The 19,395-nt window shown below is 46.2% G+C and overlaps 1 protein-coding gene and 1 long non-coding RNA gene across 2 annotated transcripts in view; both read right to left on the reverse strand.

Moving 5' to 3' along the window:
- Positions 1-8,212, reverse strand: part of RAB7A (RAB7A, member RAS oncogene family) — a 71,728-nt gene extending 63,516 nt beyond the window's left edge. Inside the window, exon 1 of the mRNA XM_043588265.1 lies at positions 7,964-8,212. The gene's annotated coding sequence lies outside the window, so the exon portion shown is untranslated. The remainder of the gene's footprint in view (positions 1-7,963) is intronic.
- A 793-nt stretch (positions 8,213-9,005) lies between these two features.
- Positions 9,006-17,658, reverse strand: LOC122487578. The gene is made up of 2 exons (XR_006298408.1): positions 17,470-17,658; positions 9,006-9,471 (listed from the first exon to the last, which is right to left on the reverse strand). It is a non-coding gene; the product is annotated as an uncharacterized LOC122487578 (long non-coding RNA).
- Positions 17,659-19,395: the final 1,737 nt, after the last annotated feature.

Consider the following 19,395-nt stretch of genomic DNA (forward strand, 5'->3'; position numbering starts at 1 on the left):
CCTATCCTAGCATTATCTATTGAAGTATCACTTTGTTAAACATAAACCCTTCAAGAAGGCACTAGAGTGCCTCCCCTCCCCCACTCCATCTGGCCCCCGTACATACACTCATTCCCAAATTGGACATAATGCAGTCATCCCATCTGCCTTAGCATTTCCTTACCTCCATTCATTTGCTTATGCCAGTCTCTCCAATTACAATGGGTTTCCCAAGTCTCCCTTCCATACCACACTCTACCCAGCACCCACCTAACCCAGCCATTTGAACACCTCTAGCATTTTCTTTAAGCTATTTTTATGACTCTCATTTGCCTTGTTTTACAATTATTCCTAAACCTCCAGTGATCTTCATTTTATACTCCCCACAGCTGTCAGCAGTGTTTTCTTACAGCAGACAATAAAAATCTGTCAAATGAACACAAAACACAGTTCAGCATTCAGGAAAGCTCTACATATTAATCACTGGCCCAGAAGCATAACTTACATGCTACAAATAGTAATTTACTGTGCAAAGTTAGAACTGGAAAAAATTTTTTAAGTTTACTGAATATTTCAAGATCCATCCTAGAATAATTTATCTCTGCCCTCAAGGAGTTTAGAGTGGGGGTGGGGGGAAGCAAAGTCATGTAATATCATTCCAACCAAACTAAGGTCTACAGTGGATGTACAAAGCTCAAGATCACTTAGCCAGAAAGCTGTTGGTCAAACACCAATATGTAAATGGTCAGTCAGAACATGTAAACAGACCTATTTCTAGCATGTGTATGATGGAATCCAGTATTTTAAGGACTCAAGTGTCAAAGCAAAGAAGAATTTGAATGAAAGCACAGATGATCCTTTGGGGCCCATTCCACCAGCAGGAATGGATCCAGATCATAAATGCAAAACACTGCTGGTGGGAGTGTAAGCTGGTACAACAATTGGATAATTGACAGTATCTATACCAAAGTGTAACAGATACTGTTATGGGCTGAACTGTAATCCGCCCCAAATTCATATGTGGAAGTCCTAAGCCCCAATACCTCAAAATATGACTATCTTCAGAGACAGGAACTTTAAAGATGTGATTAAGATTAAATGAGGTCATGAGAGTGAGCTCTAATCAATATGACTGATGTCCTTATGAGAAGAGACTAGGACACAGGCACGTGAGGACACAGGACAGCCATCTACAAGCTAAGAGAAGTCTCCAAACAAATCAACCCCGCCAACACAACACAGCATCTTGAGCTTCTAGCTTCGAGAATTATGGCGAAACTTTTTTCTTTTTGTTAAGCCACTCAGTCTGCGGTATTTATTACAGCAGCCTTAGCAAAAGAATACATGTATATTTTAAGCCTAAAATTAAGCCTTTCCACTCCTGGGTATTAACCTAATAGAAATACAAACACATATTAGTCAGAAAAACATTCTGACCACACAAGAACATTCATACAACATTATTTGTAACAGCCAAAAGTTATAAGCTACCCAAATGCACATCAATAAATTAATAAATACATCTGGTATACCACACAATGGAACACTTCTGAGCAATAAAAATGGAGTTGAGAACTGCACTCAATACAAAATCTCACAAACAAGAATGGATCAAAGAAACCAGACACAGAAGAGTACATAGCGTATAACTCCATTTATATAAAGTCCAATTCGGGCAAAATCACACTACAGTGCTAAAAATCAGCAGACTCATTACCCAGGGACGAGGGGATGATAATGACTTGAAGGAGGCACAAGGGGGCTTCTAAATTTACAAAAATCCTCCAAGTTGGGGCACCTGAGTCTCTCAGTCGGTTAAGCATCCAACTTCAGCTAAAGTCATGATTTTGTGGTTCGTGAGTTTGATCCCCGCGTCGGGCTCTTTGCTAAGCGCTCAGAGCCTGGAGCCTGCTTCAGATTCTGTGTCTCCCTCTCTCTCTCTCTCTCTCTGTCCCTCCCCCACTTGTGTTCTCTCTCAAAAATAAACATTAAAAAAAAAAAACCCAAAAAGTATTTATATAAGTGTCTCCAAGTTCACTTGTGTACTTTTCTATAAGTATGTTCAGCTTCAACTTCAAAGTTTAGCAGCATATAAAAATGACAAATTACTTAAAAATCAGGGCAACATTTTACTTATCCAGCGTCACCATGCCAAATAACTTTATTCTGGAACTGAATCCATCAGGTTCTTCACCTGTTGCCATTAAACATCTGAAAACCACAGCTAGCCTCATGGTCCCCAGCTTCCCATCACAGTGTTTATTAGGAGAAGTCCCATAGGTCAAAGGATTCAAGTGTCCAGTCCCAGTCATAGTTAAATTCTCACACCATATTTTAGTCTATTTCATAAAAGAAAGGTATTAAAGGATGCATTCATAGGAAGAAAACCAGTTAACTCTGCGGTCTTCCTCTGGATAGTGAATGGTGGTTTTTTCCTTTTTACTTCTGTATTTCCCTAGTGTGTGTGTGTGTGTGTGTGTGTGTGTGTGTGTGTGTGTTTCCTTTAAAAGAACGGGTTCATTTAATAACGAGCAAAAGAGAAACATCATTTTATTAAGTTTTTTATTTATTTTTTATTTTTTTTAAAATTTTTAAACGTTTTATTTATATTATTTTTGAGACAGAGAGAGACAGAGCATGAACAGGGGAGGGTCAGCGAGAGGGAGACACAGAATCTGAAACAGGCTCCAGGCTCTGAGCTGTCAGCACAGAGCCCGACGCGGGGCTCGAACTCACCGACTGCGAGATCATGACCTGAGCCGAAGTCGGCCGCCCAACCGACTGAGCCACCCAGGCACCCTGAAGTTTTTTAAATGCTTTATTTATTTGTTTGTTCTTGAGAGAGAGTGCGTGGCAAATGAGGGAGAGAGGCAGAAGGACAGAGAGAGAGGCAGAGAATCCAAAGCAGGCTCCAGGCTCCAAGCTATCAATACAGAGCTTGACGCAAGGCTCGAACTCAGGAACCGTGAGATCATGTCACAAGTGACTGAGCCGAAGTCACTTAACTGACTGAGCCACCCAGGTGTCCCGAGTAACGTCATTTTAAACAAAAGGTTGTTGGGGGGGTGTCTGGCTGGCTCAGTTGGAAGATCATACAACTCTTGAGATTGGAGTTGTGAGTTTGAGCCCCATGTTGGGTGTAGAGATTACTTAAAAAAATAAACGGTAAAATAAACAGTAGTGGAAGAAAAACCTTTTTTTAATGTTTATTATTATTTATTTATTTTGAGACAGAGCACATGCAGGAGCAGGCAAGGGAGGGGCAGAGAGAGAGAGAGAGAGAGAGAGAGAGAGAGAAACAAAGAGAATCACAAGCAGGCTCTGCGCTATCAGCACAAAACCTGATGCAGGGCTTGATCTTGACCTGAGAGGAAGTCCAGAGTTGGACTGCCCCACACAAGAGCTCCAGACAAATACATTTTTAAAAGGAGTCAAATGCCGAGGGCTTTAAGGCAATCATGTATAATCAAAAAGGGAGGGTGGTGTATCAGAAAGAGCACTGAGCTATGTGTTTCAGCAGACCTAGATTAGCATTGTCTAGGAGCTGGGCCACCTGAGCACCAGCAGTAGCTCTCTCAGACACAAAAACAGAAAAGGCTATCCTCTCAGCGTACAGAGATGTTCTAAGCACCAAATGAAACCTTATGTAAAAGGTAGGCAATACACAAACACTAAAGAGCATCTATTTAAAGACAAGTATCACGTAGTAACGTTTCTACAAAACGTTAGTACTCTCTAACAACCATCAGCTGGCACAGGTCACAGGATTTCAGAGGGGCTCTTACCCTGTGGGCTGCCCAGATGACCCAGAGTTATCTCTGGGGTCCCCAGATCTCTAAGTGCACAGTGCACAGAGCACTGTTGGTAGACTGACTACCATATGTAAGAGGCACTACTTTTCATAAAGTCTGTGCTGTTACGACTGGGTTTTTTTTCGGCTCTGTCATGTATTCTCAAATTAACTCGAACTAAGAGTTTATCCATCTGAAATAGACTTTTAATTAAAATTGCATACAAACATTGGAAACCAACGATGTTAACTATTTACCTCCCAACGCAATTTTTAAAGGATTCCGGAACTGGGCTGGGTGACTCCAGGAAAGCCAGTAGCAAGCATAGCTGTCGTTACTTGAAGAGTCAGGGAGAACAGAGACGCTCCTTCACTGGGTCTGGCAGCAGTCACACAAGCAAGCTCATTTGAGAGCCAAGTGAGGTTACAGGATTCCTAAACTGCCCAGGTCCCCAGACCTCCCTAAATACGCTTCAGATTTACTCTGCCCCTAAAGCCAACAGTCGGAGGCAACCAGGAAATGGACAACAAAATCAGTCAGACTGATCTCCACGGCAGCGATGACATCACCAGACAGCCCAGGAGAGGCTAGAGGTCCCCCGCATTAAGTACTGCATCTTCAGGCAAATGAACGAGGCCAACACTGTATGTCACCACTGGAACCAACTCCCAAGCTTTCTTCCTCCCCCACAGAGATATTCTGCAAGTAGCTATTCTTAAATTTGTTTTTGAAATCACAGCCTGAGTACTAAAATTGAAACTAGTCAGAGGCACTGCTACAAGGCCTGTTCTGATTTCACCCACGACACATCACTTTTACCTTTGATTCACAAATCACACTGACCACAATCACCATGAAAAAGTTTTAAAACATAAATACAAACTATTTTTCTGTGTTTATGAAAAGTCAGAAAATAGAGGGAAGATGAGAGAGCAAATACTGAAGAGATCAACACATTGAAAATGTTTCTGCAGCAAACTGCAGAGGTACAACCCTACGGAGCTATTAGATAGCATTAACAGATAAATGTTTGATAACACATAGGAATGGATGACTGAGAATACAATGGCAACCTTACATGGGAGATAAGAGTCAGCAGAAAGCCAGTAGCCGCGGGGGGGGGGGGGGGGGGGGGGGGGGGGGGGGGGGGGGGGGGGGGGGGGGGGGGGAGTGCTAATTTCTAGAGCTTCAGTCTCCTTCAGAGGATGACATCAGTGCCAAGGGAACCACTGTTTAGCCTTACTCAAGAGGATTCCACCTCCTTACTTCCCTGGAAAACCTTGCTTATAACTCCTAGTCCAATATCTTGTCAAATCCTCAGCCATATTTGTTGAATTATATAGATACAGAATTAGGACATTTTATCACAGGCATAATGAGAACTATTTATGTCAAATCTCAGAAAGGAACAGTGTATAAGACTATCACATGTGTGTGGTCTGAATTTGCTACACCTTTGCACCGAAAGGCTAATACCAAATATAAGGGCAGAGATGTTATTTGTGTAATTCTCTTTGGAGATTTATTAAAAGCTAATCAAATAACCAAAACCATTTTGCTTCACTCAGTGGTGGGGTCAGGAATCGGATGCAAAGCCATACTGTACTATAAAGCAGTGCTTTTTGATGATGGGGTTGGGGGCTTAGGCCTGGTTGGCCCCCCAAAACATAACAAAACAAGCAAATGCCCCAAGTGATTGCTAAGAATCACCTGGAGAGATATACTAACAAAACTATTTTTAGAATGCCTTCTCCTACATTCCACCCTTCTGTTTGTTTACTCAAGCAGTTCTACCACAAAGGCAAAACTCACATCTCCTTTGAAAGGGAAGACAGAACAGTTGCAAAAGAAGGGACGGCAGAGGGTTTTGTTTAGTATAATACAGACACTGTAACTGGTAAGCACTATATCAAACTTTCTTCATCAGCTAAAGAAAAAAAATCCAGCATGCCAAATGTGCCTTTGCTCAAAGAGCACAGCAACAGCTAACGTTTGCAGTGTCAAATGGCAGTGACATGAACTCCCTCCAGTGAACAACAACAACAAAATGCCACTAGAGCAAAAGTAGAAACAAGCTTAGTGTTGAAGGTTACTCCTCAAAAAGCATGATCAATTTGAAACTGTAATATTATCTTCTGTACTTTAAGAGCAAACCATACAAATGCCACTGCAATTAACAAAGCCTTCGAGTTGGCCGGAACACCAGACTGCCTACTATGAACTCACTTGGGAAAAGGTGAGAAACCACTCTTTCCAAAAGCCTCAGGTTCTACCACCAAGCCATTCCACAACAGAACGCCTGGCCACAATCACACACCATTTTTAAACTCCTTTAGGACAGGAACCACACCTGCCTCTCTGAGTCAATAACCAGTAATGCCTAATACATGCTAGATACTCAAAACATCCGAATGAATGAAAAAGTGCTCATCACTACTCCCTTCTAAACACAAACATTATTTAAGACTTACCACTTAAGTACTACGCACTTACCACCCGCTTAAATATATCAGTTCAGGTATAAAAGTTAAAAAAAAAAAAAAAAGAAATTAGAATACAACAGGGTCGTGAGGACTAAGCTTCAGCTTGGACAGTATCTTCAGAAGCACTCACAACTCACCTTCCAGTTCTTAGACTCAAATCTGAGCAAACTCTCCCAAGTCTGAAGACAAACACACTAATAGCAGACTCTATTAATCCGTGGATGAGAAGTCATGCGGCTAATCAGCTGCTTAAGTCACAAGGAAGAGACAAGAGCCTGTTCTTTTGGAATCCAAAGAGAGGATACAGTATTTTCAACAGGAAAGAACCAACTGGCTAGATACCCACACACTAAGGTTTGAAGAAAGGCTGTCCACACGGCAGGATTGCCAGACTTAACTTGTTCGACCAAAGACTTAAGTAACAAAATTCTTCAGACCTCAATCGAGCACTCTGCTGGAACCGTAGAGCTTCTACTCTACGAGCACTACGCTACAAACAAGCTGTGTTAAAAGTCACAACCGCACAGAGAACAGCTTACGGTTTATGAGGGAGCACTAAGGCAGCTACCAGAACAGGCTTTCAAACGCATCACTAAAAACAAAGGAGGCAGAGAGAGGCAGATACACCAGACGGCGAAAGATGGATCACAAACTCCAGCAGCACGGGAAAGCAGTACAACCCAGGGGCTGATCAGAGTGCTCCGGAGTCTGACCGCCCGGGGTCGAATCTCCCTCCAGAAGTTATTTACGGTGACCTTGCACAAACAAGTTAACCTCTCCGTTCTCTGACAATAATGGTTACTTCAGAGGGCCGTTCCGAGAATTAAACATAATGATCTGTGCAAAGTTCTTGCCCATCTGCCCAAAATACAACACACGCTCAAATGCTTGCTATTATTCTTCTCGATTTTCCACTTTTAAGAACCACTAGGCACCAAGGTTCAATTTAATGCGGCAGAAGGTCCCCCGACGCGGTGGAATCCCAACACAGCCCGACAGCCAAACACCATCTTTCCCCCCCAGTAAGTTTGAAAACTTCTCTCAGGATTTACAACATACTTAGGACAAAAAGCTCCCTGTCTCCCAGAGCCAGAGGCGTCTCACATGTATACAAGTGCTCGGGGAGAGCCCAGTGCACGTGATCTGACTCACTGCCTTGACTCAGTTGCTGTCAGGGAACCTCTCTCATTAGCAGGGTCGGGCTGTTCAACTGAACAGACAGACAGGAACGTGGCTCAGCCTTGGGCGCCTGTTAACAAGGCCCGCGCGGTCGGCGGGTCCCGGGCCAGCGTCCCCCGGACAAGTCAGCGGGCGGGGTCGGCTCCGACACACTCCGGCTAGCTACTCCCAGAGCCCCAGCCCAACAGCGCGTCCCGCCGCGGCGCAGGGCCCCCAGTGCCCAGAGGCCACCCGAATCAGGAGACCCTCCCGGGTCGCGGGTCTTGACGCCACCAATAAACAAGGCGTCCGGGACAGCCGGCCCGGGGTCCGCAACCCGGCCAGAGGTCACACCCGGCGACCTCTGACCTCCCCCCCGGCCGGGCGCGGTCCGGGCCTGCGCTTGGGCCCTGGGCGACGCGGAGTTTCCCCGCGAGGCCTGCGCCGGGTCCAGAGCCTGCCCAAGACACGGACGACGCGAGGCCCAGGCGACCGAGGAGCTGAGGAGGGGGATGGGACCAGGCCACCGGCCGGGCTGGGCCCAATGCTTACCGCGGCCGCTCCGCTGGGGGCTCCGGGCCGGGCGCGTAGCTAGGGCTCCCACCGAGGAGGAGATGCAAGGGAGGACAGAGGCAGAGAAGTCCAAGTTCCGGTTCCAGAGGACTCCTCGGCACTCCCCAAGCTTTCAACGCCGCCGCTGCCGCCGCCTCAGGCTTTATGGCCAAGACTCCGGCTCCGCTCCCACTTCCGCCACCGCCGCCGCCCCGAGCGGAAGTACCTGTCACGAGACGCTCGACGCCAAGAGTGCGGGGGAGGAGCCCCGCCTCAATCTTCCGTCACGTTCCGGCCGCCTCTGGGCTGAACCTTGATCATGTGGCACAAACATGTCTGCCCCTTAGTGGTTGTCGCCATCTTTGAGGCTCGTACAATGAGCAGGACGGCGCCATGTTGAACCCGCAAACGGATGTCTCAGCCATTCCTTGTTACCCTGGAATAATGAATGCCAGGGAAGAGAGGACGTGAATAAACTGGCTCTTCCATTAGTGTCCTTCTGCAGAAGGCCCTGATCACAACTAAAGAGTCCTACTGTGTGCCCTGAGTTCTTCAGGATTCACAAAGCATGCTGTAGGAACAGGCTTTCTTAGGGAGAAATCTGAGTGTTAAGACACAAGAGAGTGGTTTTTTGACAAACTCACAATGGGTTGAGGAAGGGCACCCGCATATATTGAGTATCTCCCGTGACCCTGTACTATATACCTTTGGATCATCTCCATTTTAACCACTTTAGGGAAAGATTATGTTCACCATTTTGCAAATAGGCAACAGAGACCCACTACAGGTCACTCGGCATGGCTCCACGCAGTAATTGGTAGAGTGGGATGTGAATCAAGGGATGTCTGATGTCAATGTGCATAATCGAGTAGACGGCAAAATGACTGCACCAATTGTGTTACAGAGTGATAAAGACATGGAGGTAAATTAGACACTACCAGAACTTTTTTTTTCTGGCAGAAGAAAGGGTCCAAGAAAACGGAAAAACAGTGTAATCCAACTAACATGAGGTCACTTCTTAGTGAGTCACAGACATGCCAGGTGGAGCTGTCACACAAAGTAAACTTTATTTGCAGCAAATAAGGAGATTGCTGAGGAATAACTTCCGAAGCCATGACTTTCTGAGCGAGGGTGAATAGGTTCCTTTTACTTATAGGGTTAGGATGAATATTTAGATGGAAGCCTTGTCATCCTATGTAGAGGGGGGCAAAAGGAGGCGCAGGCACCTTAAGGAAACATGCCTATACATACATCGTATGTTATGTATATGAGGCGTATGCTCCTCCCTGGGCAGAGATTTTACTATTATAATGAGGTAATTGTAACTGTCAGTCACTCCACGGATCTCTCCATGGTCCATCTGCACAGGCATGAGTGGGGGGTTAAGTTCAAACTGGTCTGGGTGGTCTAGGCAGTTGTTATTGCTTGAGAGGTATTTCTGTTTCCATCTGGGATGTTATGTCCCTCAGGTCTTTTGCCTGAGTTAAGAGATAAGCTGGAAAGAAGAGCTTAAGGAAAAAGGTGAGAGAAAGGTCAGGGAGTACAATAAACAGGTAGGCAGTAAAGGTCAGGCTTTGGGGCCCAGCTGGTGACAACAGCTCAAGACTCTCTGAGCTTAGGAGGGTGGGACACCCTACCAAGCACCTGCCCCATCTGAGCACATTAAGATCAACTCAGAACTCAGATCAACATCTTCGACAACATGCTCTTCTCATAGTCCTTTCCTGCCTTGGTTCATGAAAGCTTCATTCTTTCAGTTGCTCGGTCCAAAAAATGTTGGAATCATTCTTGTCTGCTGTAGTGGACTGAATAGTCACCGGCCAAGGTAAGCCTATACCGTGGAACCTGTGGATGTGACCTGATTTGGAAAAAGGGTATTTGCAGATGTAATTAAAGATCTTGAGATGAAAGCATCCTGGATTATCCAGGTGGGTCCTACATCCAATGACAAGTGTCCTTAGAAGATACACACGGGGTACAAACACACAGAGAAAAGAAGTCCATATGAAGATGGGGTCAGAGTGAGTAGCCACAAGCCAACGAATGCTGACAGCCACCAGAAGCTGAAAGAGACAAAAAAGGTGGAGGGGTAGGGTGGGGGGTGGAGGCTTTGATTTTGAATTTTCTATTTGAGATGTATTTGAGAGAATATATTTCTGTTGTTTTAAGCCACCAAGCTGGTGGTGATTTGTTTACAGCAGTCCTGGAAAATGAATTAAACTCCCCTCTCTCTTGTACCCCTCATTCACAGCCTTCAAAAGATATTCAGAGCATGAGCACTTACTATCTCTGCCATTACCACCTGTTCTGCACCTCCATCACTTCTCCCCCGGATTGCAGTAAAAAATCGTGCTTTCCTGCTCCCACCTCACTCCTTGTCAATTCTTAACACAGCAGCCAGAGTAATTCTAGAAAAATGTCAAACCATGTCATTCTCCTGGTCAAACTCTTCCCATAAATCAGACTAAAACTAAAAGCTTTACAAGCAAAAGGTCCTACTCCATCTGATCCCCAAATACCTCTCTGGCCTCAGATAGGTCTGCTCAAACTACATTAGTTTAAGAAAAGAGAAGGCACACATCTAACTCAGGTCTTTGCAGTTGTATTTTGTTCTGTCTGAAAGACTCTTCCCTCAGATACCTGTACGGCCACTCTCACTTTTCTCAGGTCTTGACTTCAATGTCATCTCCTCAGTGAGAATGGCCTTTCCTATTTAAAATAGAAGTTCTCCTTCCTACCGACACAAAATACGACTTGCTATTTCCCTGCTCGCTTTGTTTGTTTGCTTATATTGCTTACTTGCTTATTGCCCATCTCTCCACTAGAATGGCATCTCCATAAGAGCAGGCATTTTTGTCTGTTTCATTCATAGCTATGTCCCTGATCCCTAGCATAGTGCTAGGACACAGTCGGTGCTCAAGGAGTACCTTTCGCAGAGGAATAGAAATTGGAAATAGTCTCAAAGGCCAAGAATTATGGAAACTGCGCCCCATCCTGCAGCCTTACAAAATGCTAGGATTGAAGATAAGCAATTACAGAACACAGGGAAAGGCAGAGCACAAAAGGAGAAACCTGTGAGCCCCTGCCTTCTAAGAAGCTGACTGAGGAGGCTATTCAGATGTAAACACGGGCTATTTCTTATGGAATAGAAAGGATGACTCAGAAGAAACTCACCAGAGGGTAGAGTCAAGAGCTGCAGAGAATCGGTCCCAGAAAGCAGTATTGGACCAGAATCTAAGAGCTGGCAGCGCATACCTAACTGGATTTCAGAATTGCTATGACCCAGGGTAGCCACGTCACTCCCGTTTTCCCCCTTTGTTGGAACAGAAGTGTCTGCTTGAGATCTGGTGAGCTCAAGCCTGGTCAACTCTACTTGCTGGGTATCTGGAAAGCAGAAAACCCGTCCGTAGCTTGCACGTCTTCAGATCAAGAGGAATAGTACTCAAGAAGCTGTTCTTGAGGAATCATCTGTACCTGATCTGTACCTGGACCTGATTTATATGATAAGATGCATTATGAGCCAATGATATTTTGGGATGAGACTTCAAGGGTCCTTGGGAGGAAGTAAATATCTTTTGCACATGGAAGTAATAGAAATAATTTGTGTCTAGAAGGTGGTCTGTTGTAGATTAAAGGCAGTGGTAAATTCTTTGCTCCTACTTCGAGATGTGGAGTCTACTTCCCTTCCTTTTGAATTTGGGTGGGGACGGGGGCACCTGGGTGTCTCAGTCAGTTAAGGATCCAACTCCTTTTTTTTTTTTTTTTACATTTATTTATTTTGAGACAGAGAGAGACAGAGCATGAGCAGGGGAGGGGCAAAGAGAGAGGGAGACACAGAATCAGAAGCAGGCTCCAGGCTCCCAGCTGTCAGCACAGAGCCCGATGCGGAGCTCGAACTCACAGATTGCGAGATCATGACCTGAGCCGAAGTCGGATGCTCAACCGACCGACCCACCCATGCACCCCATGGAGTTTGCTATTTAAACATGGCAAGTTTCAGGGGCACTTGGGTGACTCAGTCGGTTGAGCATCTGACTCTCAATTTCAGCTCAGGTCATGATCCCAGGGTTGTGGGATTGAGCCCCATGACGGACTCTGCTCTGAGCCTGCTTGAGATTCCCTCTCTCTCTCTCTCTCTCTCTCGCTCTCACTCTCACTCTCGCTCTCTCTCTCTCCCTCTGCCCCTTTCCCCTGCTTGCGTGCTCTCTCTCTCTCTCTCTAAAATAAATAGAAATGAAACAAATTAAAAAAAAAGAAACAGAGCCAAGTTTTGCTCAAGGGTTCCTTCCTTGGCAGTTCCTACTAACCCAGGAGTCACTTGCTGGCTGTTCCTCCATGCCTGCTCTAATCTTCCCTTTTTGGTACTTCCCCAGTCTAAGCCCCTGTGCCTTTGAGAAACTCACTTGAGCAATGTGGGCCTCAATTTCCTCATTCAAAAATGGTAGTGGGGCGCCTGAGTGGGTCAGTTGGCTAAGTGCTAACTTCGGCTCAGTTCATGATCTCACGGTCCATGAGTTTGAGCTCCGCGTTGGGCTCTGTGCTGACAGCTCAGAGCCTGGAGCCTGCTTCGGATTCTGTGTCTCCCTCTCTCTCTGCCCCTCCTCCACTCAATCTCTCTCTCTCTCTCTCTCAAAAATAAAATAAACATTAAAAATAAATAAATACATGGAATTGATAACACCAACTCTGAGTTATTGTGGGAATCAGATGTGAAAGTGATTTATCAAGTACTCTATCAGTAGGAGAATGAATGAAGTTATATATCAGTTGCTGGGTGAGAAAAATCTGGGGTGGTGGCTTCAGGCATCTTCCTGCTAAATGTAGTGAAGGAAACAAAGATCCATTCACTTGTTCATCCAAAACAAATCAGTCCTCAGCTTGCAGGACAACCCTAGGAACAGAGAGATGTACCAGCCACGGTCCCGGTGCTCCAAGAGGTCCCAGTGTTGTGTGTGTGTGTATGTGGTCAGGGGTGTACCTACAAAAAGACAACCTCACATTACACAAGGTCTTCTTCCTCTTCCCATAACACTAGCCACAGACTGCTTTCCAGAGCTTTCCTGCTCACAAGGCTGCACTGTAGCCCTCTGCCCACAGTAACCCTGTTAGGAATGGGCACTCGACCAGCTCCAGGGAAATCAAGGCTAATAACTCTCAAGTCCAGGGGTTCCTGGGTGTTGCAGTTGGTTAAGTGGCTGACTTCGGCTCAGGTCCTGATCTCACAGTTTGTGAGTTCGAGCCCCACGTAGGGCTCTGTGTTGAGAGCCTGGAACCTGCTTCAGGTTCTCTGTCTCCCTGTCTCTCTGCTCCTCCCCGGCTTTCTCTCTGTCTCTCTCTGTCTCTCAAAATGGAATGAACGTTAAAAAAATTTTTTTAAAAACCGCTCAAGTCCAGTTCTTTTTTGGGGTGGAGGAAGGCAGATTTTTGGAAGAGAGAAGACATTTTCCCTGTGGATAAAGAGTAAGACATGTCTAGAATTGCTAGGGGATTTCTTGTCACCTTGAGGGCAGACCGCCTGGGAGTCTTTACTTATTAAATAACAGAAGAAAACAGGGGTGCCTGACTGGCTCAGGTGGTAGAGCATGCAACTCTCAATCTCAGGGTCATGTGTTCAAGCCCCACGCTGAGTTTTACGTAAAAAATAAAAACAGAGGAAAACAAAGAGATGGTGAGGGACATGTCTTAGGGTTAAAATCTGGGCACTTGTATCCAGTGATGCCTGAATCCACCTGCCTCCTCCCTCCCCCATTTCCCCAACCCCATCTCCACTCCACCCTCCAGCCTTCACCACTTGTTTAAGGGAAAGTCACAGCCATTCCCAGGGGCCAGCCTCAAGCAGGAGCTACAGCGGCTTCAGGTCCCAAGTCCCGCCCAAGTGGACTTACACAGGCTTTGGTGACTCTTCTACGGACTGCTCAGAAGAGGCAGGAAATACAGCCCAGAAATGAAGGGGGGTGAACATCTCCCTGGATAAACTCTGATCAACGGGAGTCAGGATTTGGGGACTGAGGGGTAAAGTTTTGCTTTTATCTTTCCCCAGTGGATGGTTCCAAATGCCTGTCTAGAGATATCTCATGGGACTAAAGTTGTCAGAATTAGCAAATAAAAAGACTTGGCTTAGGGCCGCCTGGGTGGCTCAGTCGGTTAAGCGTCCAAGTTCAGCTCAGGTCAGGATCTCATAGTTCATGGGTTCAAGCCCCATGTCAGGCTCTGTGCTGACAGCTCCGAGTCTGGAGCCTGCTTCGGATTCTGGGTCTCCCTCTTCCTCTCTGCCCCTCCCCAGCTCGTGCTCTGTCTCTCTCTCTCTGTCTCTCAAAAATAAATAAATGTTGGGGCGCCTGGGTGGCGCAGTCAGTTAAGCGTCCGACTTCAGCCAGGTCACGATCTCGCGGTCCGTGAGTTCGAGCCCCGCGTCAGGCTCTGGGCTGATGGCTCGGAGCCTGGAGCCTGTTTTCGATTCTGTGTCTCCCTCTCTCTCTGCCCCTCCCCCGTTCATGCTCTGTCTCTCTCTGTCCCAAAAATAAATTAAAAAAAATTTAAAAAAACGTGGAAGAAAAAAATAAATAAATGTTAATTTTTTTTTTTAATTTGGCCTAAAACATTATTCGTATTCATCTGGAATTCAAATTTACATGGGTGTCCTATATTAATCTGGCAGCCTGTATGAGACCCAGCAACCAGCTGTGCCTGCTGAGGCTGTGACCAGTATGATAACACATCACCTTCTGTTTGTTTTCCCTTCTCCCCTCTCCTTTCCTCACTTTGCTTTTTCTTTCACTCTTGCTGCCCAGGTATTGAACTCAACAATAAAGCAGCAGCATGTCAGGCTTGCTCTCAGGTGCTATGTGCTAGGAGCCAAGCCTTGCACATAAGGCAGTTCAAGTTAGATTTCTGTCACTTACATCCGAGAGTCCTGATGAAAACTCGGCCTGTTTCCTCTTCTGTGGAATGAGGATAGGAGTTTCCACCCCACTGATAGCTTAGGATGGATGAGAAGGTCCAAAGACCTTAGGAAGGGCAAAGTGGCAACAACCCCACAGCCAGTAGTAGGTCACTGCAGTCACCCCAGAAGACAGGAGGTTGAGTCCCAGAGCTGGCCCCTGCCACACTGAGTTAATGAGGCTAGGAGAAAGGGCTGCTAAAGGGCCGTGGGATCCTTCTGTGTTCTCTCATATGGGTGATGTCTGCCCTGGGGACCACTGCCAAGGTGGACCACTGTATTTGTTCCAGACTTTGCACTTCAGATTAATAAGCACCACGCGGACCAGGGAGTCCTGCTGCCACCCAGGCATTCTTTCTAGAGCGTGGATCGAAGCCCCCCTCTAGCCTCTGAAGCCATCATCCCGGCAATGCTATGGGTGCTTCGTCCTGCCTTTAGCAACACATGCCCATCCCTGTGTGTGCCTCTGGTCCCCTTTGCCCGGGATGCCCCTATACCATGGTCTTCAAGGCCCTACATCATTTGGCCTTTGTCTATCTTTCGTGCGTTTATTCATGCAACAAACCTAGTTTGAGCACTTACTGTGTGGCAGGCATTATTCTAAGCCCCGGAGAGAGAGCAGTGAACAAATCAGACAAAACCCTTGCCCTCGTGGAACTTACACGAGGCAGACACAGAAAATAAACCATAAGTGAAAATAAACCATAATAAACCATAATAAGTGAAATATGCAGCATGCTAGATGGCGATATGTGATGGAGAAAAATACAGTAGGGAAGTGGGGTTGGCGAAGGACCGTGCCCCCAGCTAGTCTCCCTTTCTCCCTTGATCAGTCCACTCCTGCCACACTGGTCTTCTTCCTGTTCTCAAATACATCACAGTTGTTACCACCATTGCCTTCTTAGGTCCTCTGTCTCAACTATTTCCCCTCTCCTCCATTCTGAAGATCTTTACACAGCTGGATCCTTCCTACCATTTGAGTCTTAACTCAAATGACACTATAGGTGACCCCCCTGGATCACCCTGTCTAATGCACTTCTCAGTAATTCTTTATCCTATGGCCTTGTTGCATGGTATCGTTTTCTCCATATCATCTCTAGTTGCAAGAGGAGGTGGGAAATGAAGGACAGGGTTAGGCAGCTGCCTTCTGGCAACAGCTGTTTGCCATGGAAGTGGGAGAAGAAACTTTGGTGGACAGCTTTCTGCCTCTGACACATATACAGCATGATACATGCTACATACAGGAAACAAAGGGGTGAGGGTGGCCCAGGAGAGGCACCTGATGTAGCCTGAGAGACAGAGGAGTCATGGGCGGGCTTCCCAGAGAAGGTAGTGATGAGGTGACTCATGAAGGGTAAGAAAGAATCTGCTGGGCAAAGGAAGAAGGAGGTTACTGCCAACAGAGGAATGACTGTGTGCAAAGGTTTGGAGAAAAGAGAGAGCATGTCATAACTTATTTTGTTTAACTTTTTAAATGTTTGTTTATTTTTGAGAGAGAGACAGAGTTGAGCAGGGGAGGGGCAGAGAGAGAGGGAGACACAGAATCCAAAGCAAGTTCCGGGCTCCGAGCTGTCAGCACAAAGCCCAACGCAGGGCTCGAACTCATGAGCCGTGAGATCATGACCTGAGCCGAACTCAGACGCTTAACTGACTGAGCCACCCAGGCGCCCCCTGTCATAACTTATTCCAGAAATTGATGATGGTTCAGTGTTCCTAGGAAACAGCGTTAGAGGAAAGAAAGCAAGAGCTGCAAGGAAACCTAAGAAGAAAGAGTAGGTCATGATAGGATGTGAACACCTTTGACCTAGATGTTGCCAGGGGCCTTTTCCTGTTTTCCTGGTATTGACGATTGAAGTAGATGCAAGGTTGAGGACAGTGTTGAGGACCTCGTATTTAAGGATGATTAAGGATGTCTACTAAGACTGGGGCAAGAACAGGCACTGCCCTGGGAGTATACAGAGAAGTGGCAGGACTGGCCCTACCACAGTCACCCTCCTCGCCCGCCCCTCCATGAGCAAAAGTATGGGAAGAGGTGAGACAGGGAATCCACGTAGGCTCAGGGTCCACTGGGGACTCCTGGTTTTTTTTTTTCCCTTCCCCACCATCGCCAAGGTGAGGGGATTCTATGAGACTTACTCTTAAAGCTGGGGTGGGGGGCTACGAGCAAGATTGATGTGCATCTGGTTTCCCAGTGGAACCTCCACTTAGGCAGCAGGTGTGTTGATCCTGCCCTCTGCCTCCCTGGACAGAGAAAGGACGGGGACATGAGGACAAGAGGAGGCTGCCGGGGAGCTGCCAACAAACCCTCTGGGGTGAGGCTAATGGGCAGGAGTTTACCAGCATCAAGGGTTTGGGCCAGAAGGGCATCAGGCTTGAGCCACTGTATCAGCTACCTATTGCTGCAAAACAAAATACCCTAAAACTTTGAGCCATGAACCAACAGTCATTTATCATGTCATGATTTCCGTGGACCAGGAGTTCAGATGGAGCACAGTACACATGACCTATCTCTATTCCATGATGTCTGGGACCTCAGCTAGAAGCTACCATCATCTGAAGGACTTACCTGGGGCTGGAGAATCTACTTCCAAGGTGGCTCACACACATGGCCGGCAAACTGGTGCTGACAAATTGGTTTCTTTCCATATGGGCCACTCCAAGGGACTGTTTGTCCTTATGACACGGAAGCTGACTCCCCCCTGAGAAAACAACCCAAAGGACCAAGATAGAAGCTGTAATGTCTGATACTACTAAGCCTCAGAAGTCATACACTGTCACCTGTACAGAATTCTACTCACCATACAGTTCAGCTCTGATTCTGTGTAAGAGGAAACTACAGCAGGAAATGAACACCAGGAGGTAAAGATCATTGGGCCCAAAGTGGAGGCTGGAGACCACATCCCTGTTTTGCCTTCTCACCCAGAAGGGCTGGTGAGGGAAGGGGGGAACCTTAAGCGGATTGGGGGTTTATCCTCAGCAGAGCTGAGTCAGATCTCCCTCATTATGATTTTGATCTATGGGAAGACCCCACAGGGTTCTGTGCATAACTCACACATACCCTGTTAGAAATGCAGACCCCACGGAAGAGGTCAAGGATCAGTGAGCATAGCCAGAGAAGCAGCCACGGCCCTGTATCATCTCCTAAAAAGACCATCTTCTCCCCACTGCTCTGGAGTATCACCTTTCTCATAAATCAGATGACTGCATATTTATGGGTCTATTTCTAGACTCTGTCCCATTCCACTGAGCTGTTTGCCTATCTTCATGCCAATACTACATTGTATTAATTATTATACTTACGTGAGTAAGTATGTGGTATCTGGTAGCGTAAGTCCACCACCCTTGTTCTTCCTCTTCTGAATTGTCTTGGCTCTTGCTGGCCCCTTGGATCTCCATATACATTTTATTTTTTTAAAAAAAAATTTTTTTTTTTCAACGTTTATTTATTTTGGGGACAGAGAGAGACAGAGCATGAACGGGGGAGGGGCAGAGAGAGAGGGAGACACAGAATTGGAAACAGGCTCCAGGCTCTGAGCCATCAGCCCAGAGCCTGACGCGGGGCTCGAACTCACGGACCGCGAGATCGTGACCTGGCTGAAGTCGGACGCTTAACCGACTGCGCCACCCAGGCGCCCCTCCATATACATTTTAGAATCAACTTGTCAATTTCCACACAAAAAATTCTGCCATAAATGTTGACTGGAATTACATGGCATTCGTAGATCCATTTGAGGAGAATTTTGCCAAGTTACAAAGTTAGGACTCGAATACTTGCTTCTGTACATGTTACACTTCAAAAAACATTTCACGTCAGGGGCACCTGGGTGGCTTAGTCGGTTAAGCGTCCGACTCTTGGTCTCGGCTCAGGTCATGATCTCGCGGTTCATGAGCTGGAGCCCCAACCGGGGCTCCGTGCTGACGGCACGGAGCCTGCTTGGGATTCTCTCCCTCCCTCTCTCTCTCTCTGCCCCTCCCCATATTGTTCTGTCTCCGTCTCTCTCAAAATAAATAAACTTAAAAAAAAAAAAGAGTCGGATGCTTAACTGACTTAGCCACGCAGGCACCCCAATACTGCTTTTTACAGAAAGGGAGTTGATTTAAATTGTCTTTTAATTGATTTTTTTAAAGGAAAACTTTGTATCACCATTATAAGGGGATAATGAGTCTCTCTTAACATATAAAGATAACTGCCAAAATAAGCATGCTTAAGCATTATTGAATTATAGATAGATATTGTCTGGTGAAGATTTTAAGAATGAACCTCGCTCTTTCTTTGTTCAAAAGGGGTATTTGCAAGTGTCAGAGAAGTGTACAAGGTACATTGCTGTCATATTTATAATTTCTACTTTGGGTAATCAGAAAGATTGGAAAATACTGAAAAAAGAATAATTTTATCATCTGTTGCCAACTGTAGATTCACACGCAGTTGTGAGAAATAATCCGGGGATGGTTCGTATACTTTTCTGTTTCCCCCAGTGGTGACATTTTGCAG

This window comes from Prionailurus bengalensis, chromosome A2 (assembly GCF_016509475.1).
Source record: "Prionailurus bengalensis isolate Pbe53 chromosome A2, Fcat_Pben_1.1_paternal_pri, whole genome shotgun sequence".
Taxonomy (NCBI): domain Eukaryota; kingdom Metazoa; phylum Chordata; class Mammalia; order Carnivora; family Felidae; genus Prionailurus; species Prionailurus bengalensis.